The following is a 13,158-nucleotide window of genomic DNA, read 5'->3' as shown; positions in this document are numbered from 1 at the left end:
TAAAGTTGATGTAAGCGTCATAAAATGATTAGTGATATATTCTCTATTTTTCTATACTCTGAAAGAGTTTATAAGCTAGGTATCTTGCCTTTACTTTAGTATTTTTAGAGTTTTTAGGGAAAATCATATAAGCATGGAATTTTATTTGTAGTAAATATTTTTAATGTTGTTTTCATTTTAACATAAACATTTTATAATTGAATTACTTATTATTCAATTGTTTTATGATTGAATTAATGTAATTCAATTACCTTATAGTTTAAGGTTTTATGTGTTTTCTATTACATCTTTTCTTCTTGCCTAATGAAGTTATATTTTATTTCATTAATAAAAATTCTTCATAATATAGTTATGTTTTACTTTTGGCGGCATCTATAGCTAATGTACCATTTTCATCGCTGATATTGGTTATACATGTTCTATCATCTAGTTCTGATCAAGTTTTCTACAAATTTATCAAATGTTTGTCATTTGAAAGTTATATTATAAAATATTTATTTATATATGCTTGGTTTCATTTTTTTTGCTACATTACACATTAGTTTATTTTCACCATTTTTAGTTTATTTTGAATTTTTTCCAGCACCTTGAGTGACATTCTTTTCAACACAATGATTTTCAGCCTTTCACTTTTACAATATATACATTAGATGTGATGACATTTCTGTTAAGTATCAACTTAGCTGCATTGGTTTGTCATTCATTTCAAAATATTTTCTAATCTCCAATATGATTTCTTCTTGGGCTCTTTTACTAGTTAAAAGTATATTTCACAATCTCAGAACACCTGATGGTCTTACTTAGATATTCATAAGTATTATTATTTTTGGTTTATTACAATTACTGCATATGATTTCAGTCCTTAGGAGACTACTGAAATTTGCATTATGAACTATTAAATAATCTGTATTTACAAATTTTGTGTATTGCAGTTGTTAGGAGCAGTGGTTTATGTATATAATATATATATAAATTTTCATATATGTTGATTTATATTTAATAATTTATATAACATACATATATAATATAAAATTCAAGTATGTATACATATTAGGTGTTTTTAGTGAGGTTCAAATCCTGTATATCCTCACATAGTTTTTGCTTGTTTTTCAGATTACAATGATTATTAAAATCTCCCAATATGATTATGAATTTTTCTGTATCTCTCTCTAGTTCTGTCCTTTTTGATATTTTTATATTTAGGCAGTATCAAAAAATTCATACTAATTTAGAATCATAATATATTTAATTGCTAAAAAGGGACCCTTTTATATCTAATTTACATTGTTTAATGTAAAATCTCATTGTCTAATAATAATATACCTACAGCATTTTGCTCTTACATATTGCATGTATATATATTAGATATGTCTTTTCTAATCATGAAATAATTGTGTTCTATTTTTGATTTTAATCTCTTAGCTGGAAACTTTAGTGTATATATTTTTATAAATTTACTGATATGTTTATATCAAAATTACTTTTTTGTGCCTTCTGTTTGTCCTCTATATACTGTTCCTTTTTCCAAGCCTTTTATATTATTTTTATCATTCTACTCTTTTATCATAATATTTTCTACCAGTTTGAAATCTTATTTAAGAAATTACAACATTAATATTTAACCTATAAAAGCCTAATTATAATGTATTTATTACATTATTCCTGAGCCAAAAAAAGAGACTTAGATAACTTTAATCTCCTGTACTACCTAGCTCCACCTAACATATTTTATGGTTATTTTACATTATAATTTTATCTTGTTTATTATAGCAAGACATTATTTTTTTATATCTACATTTTTAAAGTTAAAAGTGTTCTCTCTCTCTCCCTTCCTCTCCCTTCTCTCTTTCATTCTTTCTTCTTATTTTTTTTTTCTAAATCTCTGACCTTCTTTGTGGACGTAGTATCCTTCTAACAGAGGTAACTTCTTCATATATTTACTTTTAGTTATGGTTGTTTTGTCAATTTTCTCAGCTTTTTAGAATTAAATATTTATTTAAGTAATCCTAGAATTCTTAAAGTTTTTTTATCTGTTTATATAATAGAATTCAAGTTTAATACTTATTTTCTTACAACATATTGATGATATTATTTGTCTATCATCTGTTATTTGTCTATATGATGACTTTCATTGCTTCTGAGAAGTTAGTTATCACAGCCTTTAAATTGTGCATGTTTTTCCTCTGGGTATTTTTGGATCTTTTAGTTACCTTTACATGTCATCAGTTTCTCTCTTATGTGTCTTGGTGTAGATTTTTTTTCCTTAACTAACTACTCTTTGTATTCATCAAATTTCTTGAATCTACTGATTAGTGTCTTTAACCAATTTTGGAAAATTCTTGGTCAATAACTCTCTCAGTATCTCTGATGCCACATTTCTCTCTCTTCTCCTTCTAACTGCAGTTAAATTTATGTAATCCCTAGTTACTCTATTCTCTTTGCCCTTTTATTTATTTTTAAGCAAATTATTCTTCCTGATGCTGCTGAATTTCAAGTAATTTATTTTTCCTATTTTCCAATTCAGTGAGTCTCTCTGTGCAACTTTTCCTATCATGCTGTTAAAAAAATGAATTGTTGGAGAGTAACATCAGGAAAACTGTGATGCACGTACCTTCAGATTCCCATCCCTACACAGAAACAAGGGGAAAAAAACAAGCAGAAACTGTTGGAACCAACTTTGTCAGAATTCCAGAAAACAGTTGAGTTTTACAACATCCAAGCAAATGCTGAATCAACAGAAAAGCAACTTAAAAATGGTTGCACTGTTTTGTTGGGTCCAGTCTAACAAATGGTTAGGTGGTTTTCCCTGCACTTGACCTATCTCCTCCCTAATTTGACAACTGTCTTAAAGAGAGCAGCCCACATCCCTAGTGGGATCCTGTTCACTGCTTCTAGAGGAAGCAGAGAAGCCTTTATTCTCAAATTATTGTGTTGTCTGTTCTAAAATATCTGGAGGCTACCTGAGGGACTGACACAAGGCACTCACCTCTATTTTGCCTACCTTGGAAACCATTTAGAGTAGAAAAGCTGTGAGCATTTCTCAAAAACATTGTAAGATGATTGAAACTGTAGCTCCCAAGGGCAAAATATTATGGTTGAAACATAAAAGAGGCTACATAAGAAGTGGAAGGAAAAGCTGTAGAGAGAGTATCATCTGGAAATTAAGGCATTCAAAAGTGCTCTTGTACATTTGGGGATTTAGAAAGTAATACACAAGTCCACGATGGGACACATGCTCATAAAAGACCAAAAACACACTAAGCTTTTACCACTGGTTGATCTATAAGCTCAGAACAAGCAGGAAGTAACGGCTGAGGCTGAAGCAGAATTGTAAGTGGTCTAGCCAGTGTTAAAGGAGGATCCCACTACTGAGCTAATCTACATCGATTGGGAGAGAAGTTTTTGTTTTGGATTACTTTGTTTAAACTTCTGGCATTCAAGGAAATCTCAGTCAAGAAACTGGCTGAACAGAAGCAACAATCAACGATATCAAACCCTGGAGAAGGGGGAGAATCTGATTTATAATGTTACCAAATTGTAATATTCAAACATCTATTTTAAACAAACAAACAAAAATACAAAACATACAGAGAGACAGGAAAGTATAGCTCATTTGAAGAAAAAGTAAATGGACAGAAACTTTCCATGAGGAAACAAAGACATTGAACATACTAGATAAACACTTTAAATAAACTGTCTTAAGTGTACTTGAAGAGCTGAAGAAATAAGAAAATAAGGAAAATGATGTATGAACACAATGAGATTGTCAATAAAGAGATAGAAATCATAAGAAGGAACCAAACAGATATTCTGGAGCTTAAAAGTACAATAACTGAAATTAAAAATTTACTGAGGTGTTCAACAAAAGATTTAAGCTGTCAGGAGAAAGAATCAGTTAAGTTGAAAATAAAACAATTGAAATTATATAGTCTTAGTCGTAAGAAGAAAAATAAATGAAGAAAAATGAGCAGTCTAAGGGATCCCTTAAGTGGACCAACATACACGTTGTGGGAGTCCAACACACACAGAGTGAGGACAGAGAAAGGGACAGAAAGACTATTTGAAGAAATAATGGACAAAATCTTTTCAAATTTGGTTAAAGACGTTTCAAATTTGATTAAAGACCACTGAGGTTTATAAGAATTTATGTTAATAATCTAGACACCTACCAGTATTATCATTCTTGGAAAAGTTTCAAAAGCTATGGCTTGTAGTGTTTTGGACCACCTAGGAAAGTGGATTTGGGGCTGTCATTCCACAAGATTCAATTTCTAGTTCTATTTCTCAATGACTCTTTTCTCTTCCTCTGCTCAGTACCAATGCAACTTTCCTTTCAGATTCCTCTGGGTAAGGGAGTAGGATGGTTTTACTTCTGGCTCACACTGAAGTTATAGACCTTTAATGCCTAAACCTGAGTAGAGTCTCCTACTAGAATCCCACCTAGAACAGACCTGGAATTTTCATTTCTGTCCCTTCAAACCTAAGTACTGTTCTGCTAGGTGGTAAATATCCTCAGAGGATAATCAGCTTGGTGCTTCACTTTCCTCTATGGAGTCCCAAAGTCACTTAAAGATTTTGATCAGATAATTCCTTATGATTTGACAGAACTCTCACATTTAAAACCTATTTTCCCAGTATTGTATCCTAAATTCAGTCTGAGTTTAACCCAAATACCAAAACACCATATTACTGGAAATTTTCCCTTTTTTTTTCTTTTTAAAACCATGTTCCATCCTTGTGCATTTGATATATGCATACGCATATATATGTATACACATACATATATACATATACACTTACATATGTGTACATATATATATGTACATAATTATATGAAACCACTTACTTTAATTTCACCTTCATACCATTTACATAAGAATATTTCCTTTCTGTGGGTTCCAAATGAGTTTTGGAAATAGCTGCATTTATGTCTGTGTTTGATTGTAATTACACACTTCCTTGGCATTCTAACGCTCACTTTCCTACCACACACAATCCCTATCTACACGCTTGGTGCATATCATTTTAGAGGCAGAGGCAGAACCAGAATGTTTGCAATACCAAGTTGATTTTACGAATTACTGAATGTTTTAAATGTGTTACTTTGATTATAATTATTTAATTTTATACATTTTAGTGATATGCATATTTTCTCTATAATTTTCATTACTTTTCAAACATTTGTTCTTATTTCTATTATTTATAATATAATGCTACATAAATGATATTTATGTTAACTAGATTATTTATAGCCATCATATATCAAGGCATTAACAATTTAAATTTAACATTAAAAATTATATTACTTTCAAATTTTCTGACCAATCCCTTGTTTTTAGCCTTAATTATTATTAATATATGGTCCAACACCCTCAAGCACTTGGATGATGACAATTATATTTTATAGTATGGACTGTTGCTCTCTCTGTGTCTCTTTTGAATTCCTTTTGTTTATTCTTGCTTTGTATTACCTTCAAACCATATAGGAATGACTATTTTTCTCAATCCAGCCTTCGTTTGGATGGAGTAGAAAAGGAACTCTTTCTTTTTTCAGTCTTTATGTCTTCATCCAAAAAGATCACATTATTTTTACTAATATATGAGGGATCACATTGTGTCAAAAGCAGGAAATAGGCTTTACACCTTTTTTCTGATGGATCGATAACAAACTCCCTTCAACTTTTTCCTTCCATGTAGTAGGTATCCTGGAAAGTCACTCTGACAACCAAAGCAGGAACTACAAACTATTCTTTTGTTTTTCCACTTGATGGGCAAATCTTACCAGACTCTTCAACCTAAGTTGTGAGATAGAAGGTCCTGTCCTATTCTCCACAAATTCTGAATAGTCTCACGACTATTTAAACCTCACTTAATTATTCCCTATTTGTCCAAAACTAGAGGGGTGGAGGAGTGAGACAGTAGCTCCATAAAACTCAAACCTAATGATGCATTGGCGGAGAAATCTTGACACAAATTGTGAGAGCAAAAATACCACAGCTGGTTTTGCAGGTGCAGTCCAGGTGGGCCTTGGCAGATCATTCTGAACTGATGAATTGTAGCTTTTATTATCAGGGCTGCAGCAATATTGTAGGTTCAGCTAAAGTAGTAAATTATTGGGAGGCATCATTAACTTCCGACTAAGATTCACTTCCAAACAGGTGGCTGTTCAATCTAAAGATATTTTTTCAAGTACAGCTAGATTCCACATGTTTTAAAGTGTGCACTAACACATACCAGTTGTGCATGAATCTCAGAGGTAATTAGATTTATGGGAACCACTAGGCAGAAATAAAATCATTCATCTACCTTTCCTTAGTCTTACACAGAAGTAAATGCTACAATTCCAAACTCTGAAAGCAAAAGAATTACAAAAAAATCTATGTAGACATTCTGCCTCCAAGAAGGCTAAGTATAAGTCCTCACTTATAAAGTGTGGGCTACACAGAGTAACTTCATTCCAAAGAGGAAAGTATGAAAAGTAGGGGAAGAAACAGTAATTTTAAAGTCAGGAAACCTAATAAATATTATTTCAACTCAGTGATCAAGGTTAGCATCAACAGTGATAAGTCATGTGGATAGTGTGTATCCTTGATATGTGAAGAGAATGTCAGTTCATCTCTGCGGCTTTCCTCCCGAAAACCCACATCCCCAGTTTACTCATGAGATAAACATCATCAAGGGACATACTACAAAGTACCAACCAGTATTCCTTAAAACTGGCAGGTCATCAAAAGTGAGAGACTGAGTAACTGTCACAGCCAAGAGGAGCCCAAGGAGATATGGATGCATCAATATAATGATATCCTAGATGGGACTCCAGGACAGGAAAAGAATACTAGGTACAATCTGAGGAAATCTGAATAAGGTAAGGACTTCAGTTAATAATGTATCAATATTGGTTAATTTTTACAAACATACAATACTAACGTAGGATGTTAATAATAGGGGAAACTGGGTGTGGGATATGTGGGAACCCTTTGCACTATCTTCATAATTTTTCTGGAAGCCTAAAACTATTCTAAAACAAAAAGATATTTTTAAAAACATAAGTAACACTCAAAAAAAGTGGCTTCTGATTCAGTACATGTGGATTGGAGCCTGAGATTCTGCCTTTCTTATAAGCTTCCGATGCTGCTGGCACCGCTGGACTTGGTCCAATGCAGTTGTTCTCAGAGAGTGGCTCCCAGGCCAGCTCCCAGATCAGCAACACCTGAATGCAGATTCAGGTGGGGTTGGTGGGGATGCAGATTTTCCTACCACCAACTTACTGAGCCAGAAAGGCTGGGGTTGGGGGCCCAGTAAACTGTTTCACAGCAAACGCTCCTGGGACGCTGGCCCTGCTAGCGTGAGGACCACAATCATTTTTTCTCCCTATCAGGCATCATAGTGTGACTCCAAGGCTATCACTGGAAATGAAGGCAACAACCGGTCATAGACCCCTGCACCAGCACCTATATGTGGTCCCTGGTTAAAGGCATTTCTCTTATCTTCTAATAGCTTCCTTTTCAGCCTTTACTTCCTTAGCTTTTGACAAAATAGGTAAGGTCTTATCTTTAAAATAAACCCGTTTTACCATATCACTCACACTGGTTCTGGTTCCCTAACCATCCCTAAATAATAGATTTAAATTCCCTTTAATCTATAGATTATTAATCCATGTAGAATTGATATGTTTGTATGAGATATGGTAAGTATCTTTATTTTCCTATAAAGATAAAATAATTGACCGAGCATTGTCATTCAAAAGCATATCTAATGTAATATTTATGTGTATGTTTCTATTCTTTTACATTGTTAATTTGCACTCTGGAACTATTCCACAGTGCCTGAATTAATACATTTTACAACTTGTAATTTTGATATATGTTCATATTTAATAGGGTATGTCATACAACATAATTCTTCAGTTATGTCTTTTTATTTTTGGTTTGTTGCAATGCATATATATTTTGGAATAAGTTGCATATACAGGTTTATTTCAGGAGAATATATGTCTTAATGATATCGAGTCTTCCTACCCATGAACATGGTAGATATAATTTTTTGTGGAATTTAAAGCAGTAATCTGTCTGTATTCAAATTTGGCATATTTTTATGTTACTTGCTTTATTTCAGGATACTTAATGTGGTTCATATCGGTCATTTTACAACCCCCTCTGATATAGCTGTGTGTTCTTTGTTTTAAGTAGATCCTATTATGACAATTTGCAGACCATTTTGAGAGCAAAATGAAGTCTACACACTAGTCTCCAGGCATTTTTTGGTCACAGGAAGCAACTTTATGAAGGTGAGAGCAGGGCTCCCTTTACATGTTTCTTTCCCAAGAGATGGCTGTAGGCTTAGATGATGACTTAGTTAGAACTAAACTTGGATACAAGAAGTAATGAAGTCCAAAATAAGTTTTAACGAAAGAGAAGCTTATCCCCTCTCAGGTATATGGGGAAGGGCAGAAGCTGGAAGAAGCAGGCTGAGATTGCATCTCCCTAATGCTCAGGAACACTTTCCTTCCAGTTCATCACCCTGACATCCCTGAGTGTGAACTTCATCATCACGGTGTAGAATGGCTGCTGGGGATTCTGTTATTTCATCTGTGTACCAGGAAATCAGGTGGAAAAAGGAAACAGAGCAGTGGGCCATGTGTGATAACCAAATGTTTTTAATGAGCACATGACACTTCCATCCATCTCATTGACTAGAGCTTGGTCACGTGGCCACACCTTCATAGAGAGGAAGGCTGGGAAATCCTGTCTTTACAACAGGTGGTCATTTGCCCTCTTTAAAAATGGGAGGTTTTTATTAAGGAAGGTAAAGTTTATCTTAAAGATAAGACCTTACCACAGTTTATAGACCACATGGTTTTACAGAACAGATTGTGGGAAATTGGTAGAAACCACATTTTGGCCATCTGGACATATGTTCCTTGTTCCTTGAGCTATAAAGATAAAACCTTCTGCCTTCTTGAGACATTTCTTGTGGGGCGGGGGAGAGGGGTTTGGCTGTGGTGCTGAGGGAGAAGAGTCTGCTCTGTCTTTCTTTGTAACTCCTTTCCATCACTTTTAATGGAATAGCTAACTTAATTGATAAATGTGATATTCTTTGGATCACATTTTATTAATGTCTACAAAATACTGTTGTTAAAGCAAGAAATAGACTGACTCTACAGTTTGTCTCATGAAGTAGCAAGAAGAACAATGTCATTTTCTCTGCTTTTTCTCCCTGAAGGATAATCACATGGGAAACAGATCCATTTGCAATTTTCAGATACAACCCAGAGGATAGGAAGAGTAATGGGTATACAAAATTTCCAAAGTTCACTTAAGTTACAGGGCAAAATTTTGAAAGTTGTCAACCAAATTTAATTCTGGATTAATTTCTTTTATCATTGGTGATTTGCAGTTCTGAATAAACAGGAATTTAAAAATATACACAAAATGAATTCTTGATATAATTCAAACAAAAGTCATGCACCATTTAATTTCAAAATGAATATGTGGAGTATTATAAAAAAGAAACATAAGCAATTAAGAAAATAAAATCTGAAAGCAATGAAAAAGCACATTTATGTTAATTTGATACTGTTAGTTCACTTCCATAATAGTCATAGCATGAGCACTAAAAATTTTATGAACAGTTTCCTAAACTAAAGATTATATCTTAAAAATTACATTTCATGAAAAAAGTTGTTTTTTATGCGTAAATCCAAGCTCATATTTACAAATGAGTGCCTTACTCATAGATATGAATGATGTTGTGTGGCTTCTTGCTGACCATCCCTGCAGTAATTCACACTCTCCAGCTTCTACAGTACAGCTGTGAAGTCAGTGGGGAGTCATTCAATTATCTGTGATTTTAAACATCTGTCAGTTAAACCTGAACATCAAATGCAAAATTGTACCCAGACGGGCATTATGCGGATTTGTGACTCTCCCTGGTGGCTGCTGAATCTATATACCAACAGAAGATCCATAAATGACCCTTTCCATACATAAGAGATATAGATTCCTGTTTCACTAATGTTTATGCTATACCAGCCCCAAGAATTTTCAAAACAGAAAGACCTGTAATCATCAATAAGCTGAAAATGGATCCTGCAGATTAATTTGACATCTTCTTTAGAAAATATAAGGTTTCTGAGTGCTGTGTGGCATCATAGTGGTTACTACTCTTTAGTTTTAAAGAGTTTCACATGGCCAGAGGAAAAAAAAATGTAGATTGAACATTCTTCACATTCATATGAGTTTGGGTGGAAGGCTTCAAAATGAGCTGAACATGTCACAGAACTGAGAGCATGTAGTACACCCAAACATACCTCCCTAATTGAACAGCATTACATTTTATTAGGGTGATTCTTCCAGTGTCACCTCAATTTCAGGGAGAATGTTATGTTAATTGCTATTCTTATTATTTAAAAACTTCAAATCACATATACTATGAAATCCTGTTTTCTGTATAATTATGAAAAATTATGGATTATTTATTTATGATAGCATTTGAACACTCAGATTATAATCAGCTTGAAATTTAAAGGATGTCTGGTTTTCAATATATAAAATTTAAGTTTTTTAATAGTTTTTATATGTTAATCTTTCTTATCTATTTGATTCATTTCTTATCTTTAAATTCTTAGCATCATGCCATAAAAAATATCACAGGCCAGAAAAATTTGATTAATATTCTAGCCTTCTGCTTAGTAACTTTGTGTTAATATATTGGAGTCTTTTCCATGATCAGAGTGTATCTCATATGTAGATATAACATCAACTTGCCTTTACTCGAATATAAAAGAATCCATCTATAAGAATGCAAAAATTCTACATAGTTTTTAGATTATTACTAAAGAAAACACACAAAAATTTTTTTCGAATAGTACTTATTAGAGATCTTTGAACACAAAAATTCTTCTAATAATGAAGAACTCTTTTTTTTTCCTGTTATCTAATCTAAAATTTGAAGAGAATTTCCACCCCAACCCATTCCCAGTTTTTGTAGCAAAGATTGAATTTCGCCGTACAATTCCGTATTTATGTATGAAAACTTTTCCAATCTGTTGGTGGCGGTGGTCCTGAACCTCTTCTCACTTTGCTATCTTATGTCGATGCCTGTGAGGTTGAAGCATAGCAGGTTGACACATTCCTATGAATCAAATTTGACACTTTGAACTTTGTGTTATCTCAGGTTAGCACTATGTCCCAGATTGCCTTTCTGAACCATGAAATATAGCTAAAGCACTTTTGGGGGGCAAGAAAAAGGAAAGAATGGAAAAGCAAAATGAGAAGTTGATGCCAAGATGGCTTCCTTATCATCTTTAATAGAAAGTGATAAAAGCTTTGGGGAAAATTATGGGGGTAAAATCTTATCAATGAAACTTGGAGGAAATAGATCCAGGAGAACTGATAAGGGGGCAGATAAGCAGCACACTGCAAAGAAGAGATCAGTGAAAAAATAATTCTCTGGCTGCTGTGAGTAGAACTGGTAAAAGCTAGAACCCTCAAGGAAGAGATATGAATAGTGGCAAAAAAGCAATAAAATTGGTTTTCTTCTCACTGAAAAACGTAATTCTTGCTTTCCACCTGAGTATACGTTATATTTATTCACAAGTAACTCAGTTATGACCATTGGGGGAATTCCCTGGTGGTCCAATGGTTAGGACTCCAAGCTTCCACTACAGAGGGCACAGGTTCGATCCCTGGTTGGGGAACTAGGATCCCATAAGCCAAGTAGCACAGCCAAAAACAACAAAAAAAAATATGACCACTGGTTTTTTTCTTAAAATTACAGATAATTGAAGGCCAAGGACATGAGTCTACTGAATATTGATGGTATTCTGTTAGAATTAAAACACTTTCTAGAGGAATGCTTGCAGAAGCCTGGTGAACAATTATGGACATTGATTCTTAGAATTAATGATCATGGGAAAACATTGCTAATTCTAGACTGCTAATGAATTAGATTTTTGAGAACTGATCTCCAAGTAGCTGCTTATTTTTGTGAACAGGTACTTTCTGGTGGAATGACAACTGATGGGCTATGTTGAATGAATGAAGGGATTTGTCAGGCTTATTTTCAGAGGGGTAATAGCCATACACCCTTACCAGCTCAGAAATGAAATATACCTTCCAAAATACAGAAGATCTCAGGTTGTCTTTATCATGGCCACATGGACACATCTAATTTAATGTAATAGATGTGGATTATGACAAATGCTGTGATAAGGACTTCCCAGTCTTAGAGTTTTATGTATTTTGTTATAGGAATAAAAAAAAAATTAGGAAATAGTAACTGACATGTCAGTTACTACCATGGGGCTGATTGGTAGAAACAAGACTCATTATTTAAAGAACAAGATAGCCCAAAAAAAGGTTAATTGACAGGATTTCTATTGATGAGTTCAAAGTTCACCATCAGAATTTGTGGGATGGAGGAGTCACTCTGACACCACCTGCACATGTTAAAATGCCAAGAAATTTTTTTTTCTATCTATCCTAATTTAGAGAGACCCAAATCAAATTGAGAGGATTATGATTTGGGACAGAAATACTTGAACAGAGGCTGAATTTTTCCCTCCAATTAAAACAGTGGTATCTGAGATAGATTTACTGAGAGGTCAAAATGTGTTCTTCCAATTTCTAATGAAAGCTCTTAGGCTAGATGTGAAGATTTAGGTCAATTAGCCTTCCAAAACTTGCAGCAAGTGTCATGCACAACTATTTCAGTTGAGAAAATGGACAAATTAGATTACTGTAATAGAACATCAGGCCCATCAACAATGCCAGGAGTGTGCTTAAAACTCTCACCCAGGAAGGACGATTGACATTCTAAATAACGGGGGGACAAAATGACTTTAAAGGTCAGAATTGCTAAGTGGGGACAGGAGTGCTTGTTCATGGGAACACTGCATTAAGGCTCAAGGCAGAACATCTCTAAACAATGTATTCTTTATCTTTATTCTCAAATGGCATGGGCAGCACAGATTAAAAAGAGAATTTGACCTCTTTATGGAGCAATTGGTTGGAACTGGGCAGAGAAAAGAACAAAACCATGTTGATATTATAGAAGTTGATGGATAGTGATAAATACACCACCCAGAAGTCAGTGTTTATAAAAGCCTGTGCTAGATATCTGGAATACAGTTATGTTCATAAACTAGTACACTCTATA

Source organism: Delphinapterus leucas, chromosome 18, assembly GCF_059928025.1.
Source record: "Delphinapterus leucas isolate spDelLeu-1000000601 "Yukka" chromosome 18, BTC_Dleu_Yukka2, whole genome shotgun sequence".
Classification (NCBI taxonomy): domain Eukaryota; kingdom Metazoa; phylum Chordata; class Mammalia; order Artiodactyla; family Monodontidae; genus Delphinapterus; species Delphinapterus leucas.
The sequence above is the reverse complement of the archived record's forward strand: the minus strand, read 5'-3'. Positions refer to the sequence as shown.